We start from the raw sequence: 5,198 nt of genomic DNA, 5'->3' as shown, positions 1-5,198 counted from the left end.
TGATACAATATAATGAGAGGAATACAAACCCCTTTATAGAAAAGGCACACATTTCAGCATACAGCCTAGGTAAAAAGTAAGGGTTAACTGGCTTAGTTGAGATTAACTATATAGATGTTTATTTCCCAGTTGTTATGTGTCTGTAACATAAAAGTGGTTATTGACTAAAAGTAGATGTGCTTCATTAATATCAGTGTGAGGAGAAGAGCAACAGGGAAATGCAGGCACCCATGCCGTGTGGGCTGGAATCTGGAAGACGTGGCCCCTGGCCAGGTATGCGCTGATGACAGGTGACATTCACCTTGCAATCTGCCCTTTCCTCACCCATAAAATGGGAATCATAATACCTGCTCAGTCCTCCAGATGAAATATTGACTGGAAGTCATATATAAAATTGTCAAGCAAAATGCACAATAAAATTAAAATTGCTACTTTTCAAGACATAGGAAGTGTATTAATTGTTTTTTCCTGCTTCTTTTCTGTCAGGATCAACGTTGAATAAAGTTTTGTCAAACACATCTCACTTGATGCATCTCATATCACTTAAAAAAATAACATTGGGAAAGTCTTTCCTTTCACTTTATTCATCCTGACTCTTCTTTGCTAAATATTCTGTATACAAATTTCCACATATCATTATGTTTAGAGTTGTACCATCCACATAAAATGGTTCATATATGGATCTCTTGAAGGTTGCATGTCAGAAACACATTAAACTGTCATTGCCTTTTAGGATACACTTTCCTTTTGCATTTTTATTTCAACAAAAGTCGAGCTTATCCTAAAAAGCAGTGATAGATTTCTGTGGATCTAGGGAATTGTTAATACACTTTGTTATCTGTATCATACATTTGTACACAGCTGCTGAGTAATTCAACTGTTTGGAGTTGAACTAATGTTTTTGAACAATAAGTCAAATTCCACGATTTAATCTACATCACAAGAATTTCAGTTCCATGGCATTATGGAAAAATGCGCAATCTGTTGTCAAGGTTGAATTTCATTTCTGCTTTCACAAATAAATTATGCCTGTCATTTCCATTAGACACAGTCCTTACCTAGATCGTTACAAAACATCTTTGAGAAGCTTAGGGCATCTCCTATGTTCCACTTCAGATAGAGATATAATTTACTGAGGGGTTAGAAAGAATGGTCAATAAAGCTGACAAAATATTTTAGCATTTGGAAAAAAATTTAAATGCCTTAGTGCAATAATTCCTGGGGAAACTATGGTCGCTAAAATGACTATAATTCTTATTCATGTTCATTCCCGGTTTAGGGGCCTTCCTTAAAGAAACTAATTTCAGAATTTATTTAAGTCATAATAAAGGGTCTTAAAACCACCTGATTTCCTAAAGTTTTCTTTACCACTCTGATTTCCTGGTGCCTTCCTCTCTTCCCTGTGTCTAGGTGGAGAGTGGGAGGTGCACATATGAGGTAATGATGTGTGTGATGATGTAATGACGTGTCTGATTATGCAATGATGTGTTTGGTGATGAAATGATGAATGTAATGATGCATGAGAGGCTCTTGTTGATTGCAGATGATAAGAATAAAAGACTTAGCTCACTACTTCTGGCAGGGTCTGGTAAGAAGGCATTACCACCCTATGCATTCCAACAGAAGGAATCTATTGAAAATGAATCATTTAGAAAGGGGTAGGAGATCCAGAAGAAGGTAGAAAGGGAAGGTAAGATGGCCAAGAGATTAAGAACTGCAGAAAGCTCCTACCACTTCTGTGCTGAAGGAGTGAAAGAGAAAATGGTTTCACCAAGAGCCCGTAATCCCCCACCACTGAGGCTCTGAGAGTATTCATGGCAGCCTTAGAACCAAGACCACCACCTTGCAGGAATGCAGGAGCCCAGGGCCCTGATGCTGTCTCAGGACTCTGGGAGCCTGAAGCTGCCAGCCCGTCACCACCATGGCTTGAGCCAGAGCCTGCACCTGCCGTGCCCCACAGGCTGCTGCATTTGTGCTCGACACTGCTGCCTCACTGCGACCACACTGCCTGGGGACCACGTGGGAGCCAGTCTTTCCCTTATGGAGGCTCTGGACAAAGGGAGGGAACCCAAAAGCCTTCCAGTTCCTGTCTGTGCTTCCCATTGGAAGAGCCCCATATTCCAATCTCACACAGTTCACCCCCACCCTGACCCTTTCAAAACTCATGCAAATTCTTCTCTTTGGTAATCACTAATCCAACACCCATACTCAGAGGCTCCAGACTGGGAAATGTATTTGTAGGATCCCAGCACCCCGCGACACAGGGGATAGCAGCAGAGAGTAGGAAGGAAGCTGGAAGCAAGAAGATAAATGACTGGTGCTCTTGGCAATCAGTCACAATGCTCCTGGGATAGGGCCGCCTGACTTAGTAAAATGACAGGTTACCCAGTTAAATTTGAATGTCAAATAAACAACAAATAACTTTTAGTTTAAGCATATCCCAAATATTGCATGGGACATGCTTATACTTAAAAAAAACACACACATTTATTGCTTTTCTGAAATACAAATTCAGTGGGTTAACATGTATCCTATCAGGCAACTTGTCCCAGGGGCTATCTGACTTACTCCTTACAGCACTGTTAGACTAAATGGGGCTAAGTTTGCCAGCCACCTCTGCAACTTTAGTCCAGTAAGGTAGACAAAGGGCATACATGTAAACCAACAAATAAATGTATACCATTGTGCATTTGAGGGTGAGGGTGGTTACTAAAGAATTTGAGAACTAAGAATGCTATTTAGGGAGGGGTTTTGCTCTTCTGTTTGTCTTTCTGAGGGAGAAGGTTCATGAGCTTTGAGGCCACAGTTTGGCTGACTGTGACTGAGTTAACCGTCAGAGCTTTGTGAGCATGTGGATGAATCTGGGTTCAAACCAGAAAGGAAAATCACTAAAAGTGTGGCAGCATTTGGGGTTTCATCACAACCATGACGTGGAAGATGGGGTAGAGCTCTTTGAAAGAGCTGCTTCCAGTAGCCTGGGCCTCTGGAAAATAACGGCTTCCACTTCATTCCACGTCCCACATCCCATGCAAACCTTCTCATTTTTCTCAAAACCCATTCTCAGAAGGGATTATGCACATTGGGAAAGGACATTAATTGCCAGTTTTCCCAATAGTAAAATGGCAGCAGGAATAATAACAGCAGTGGTTAGCACTAATGAGTTATCTTTCAGCCTGAAGGATGTTATAGTTCTAATATTCCTCATCGTGTGTTGTACTTGACAATATGAGGTGGGACACAACTTCTCATACATCACAGAGAAAGAGGGAAACATTCTGAACGATATGATGAAACAAACGCTGGAAATGCTACAGTGAAAATTAAGATGCTGGCCAGGCGCGGTGGCTCATGCCTGTAATCCCAGCACTTTGGGAGGCCAAGGTGGGCGGATTGCTTGAGCCCAGGAGTTCAAGACCAGCCCGGGCGACATGGGAAAATCCCGTCTCTATAAAAAATACAAAAATTAGCTGGGCATGGTGGTGCACACCTGTCATCCCAGCTACTGGGGAGGCTGAGGTGTGAGAATTGCTGGATCCTGGGAGACAGAGGCTGCAGTGAGCCGTGATTGTACCACTGCACTCCAGCCTGGGCAACAGAGTGAGACCTTGTCTCAAAAAAAAAAAAAAAAAAAAAGAAAAGAAAAGAAAAGAAAGAAAGAAAAAGAAAGTTAAGTTAAGAAAGTTAAGATGAGAAAAATACATACATACACACACACATACACACACACTTTTTTTTGGATAAGAGGCACTTGTTTTTGTGTGTTTTGCAGAAGCCTCAGTATCACCCAGGAGACGGTGGCAATGGGGTTTTTGATGAGTATTGAGAAGAAGGGTGGTGGTGATTTGGGTAGGTCACAAGTCTGATTTCTGCTTGTACACAACAGGATGGTATGCTAGCCACACAGACACTGTCCTTAGTAAAAATTTCTGCAAATCCTGGCCAAGGAATTGGGGCAGAAAGAGGCACTAAACTAAAATGAATACAGTATCACTCTTTGGTCTTTAACATACCAGTCAGCACACACAAGAATCTTATAACAACATTCAATATCTTAATTGTACCTTTTCAAATAAACTGTGATTGTTATTTGGATGATTCACAGCCATTTAAATGTTCTGAATGTTTTGAAGAAAAAAAATCCTTGTTTTTTTAAAAATGCTGAAGCCCTTAAAGATGTTGAAGTGAGAACTACACACACATGCCAGATAAGACCCAGACAAATGGTTAGGGGACTCGCTGGGAGTGGACAGAGGCCGAGGAATGCCTCAGAAGAGAGACTTTGAAGATATATCTGAACTAGAAATGCATTCATGGAAAACACTTGGGTCTTCGGTTCAAATTTTAGCCACGGATGCCAGGTTAACACCATTGACCTACACATATGGAACATGGCTCTGTCACACTGATTGAACTGGACAGTGTGAAAGCATTTCTGGTTTTCAACGTGTCTGATATCCTGGCCACTTAGCACACAGGCGGCTTCATGAGCAAAGAGCTCCCAGTCTGGAAAATCTGGTGGAATCTAAAACCAAACCAATCAATTTAGATCTGTCTGCTTGAATCATTGTTGGTTGAGAGTTTGTTTCCAAATGAAGGACGTGTTTGAAAATTGGTGACTTTTATAATGCTTTTTGTTCTCTTTCTTTGTCAAACTTGGATTTTATTTTTCACCCTGAATTTAAAACAGATGAATTCAAATCAAACTAAAGTACATGCTTAAAGCCCTTATTTACACACACACACACACACACACACACTTCTCCTCCTACCAACACACACATACACACAAAATACACTGGGATGCTTTAAATGAAAATTATGTTTCTTAAGAACAGGGATAGGATGCATAAGTCGTTTTATGGCAGTCACCAAAAAATAAAGTTAATCAAATTCAAATGTAAAATATACTTAAGATTAGTGAGTAATCTTATTCTTCTCTTCTATGGTAATCTTAGCTAAATGATTCATATTTTCTTGAAACTACCCAAATGCATAAAAGGGAGGGCAGTCATAAACATGAGGCTGTTTATGGATTCAACAAAGACTCACTGACCTTCCAATATTGGAGACTAAGGGTGTGTCCGGAATTGGTGGGTTCTTGGTCTCACTGACTTCAAGAATGAAGCCGCCCACCCTCTTACAGTTCTTAAAGGTGGCGTGTCCAGAGTTTGTTCCTTCTGATGTTCAGATGTGTTCGG

At 40.8% G+C, this 5,198-nt stretch overlaps 1 non-coding gene across 1 annotated transcript; it reads right to left on the bottom strand.

The window, feature by feature from the left end:
- Positions 1–704: 704 nt before the first annotated feature.
- Positions 705–803, bottom strand: MIR651 (microRNA mir-651). Its single transcript, NR_036036.1, is given in 1 exon segment — positions 705–803. It is a non-coding gene; the product is annotated as a microRNA mir-651 (primary transcript).
- Positions 804–5,198: the final 4,395 nt, after the last annotated feature.

Source organism: Pan troglodytes, chromosome X (assembly GCF_028858775.2).
Source record: "Pan troglodytes isolate AG18354 chromosome X, NHGRI_mPanTro3-v2.0_pri, whole genome shotgun sequence".
Lineage (NCBI taxonomy): Eukaryota > Metazoa > Chordata > Mammalia > Primates > Hominidae > Pan > Pan troglodytes.
Note: the sequence above shows the minus strand (reverse complement) of the source record. Positions and strands in the feature narration are given on the sequence as shown.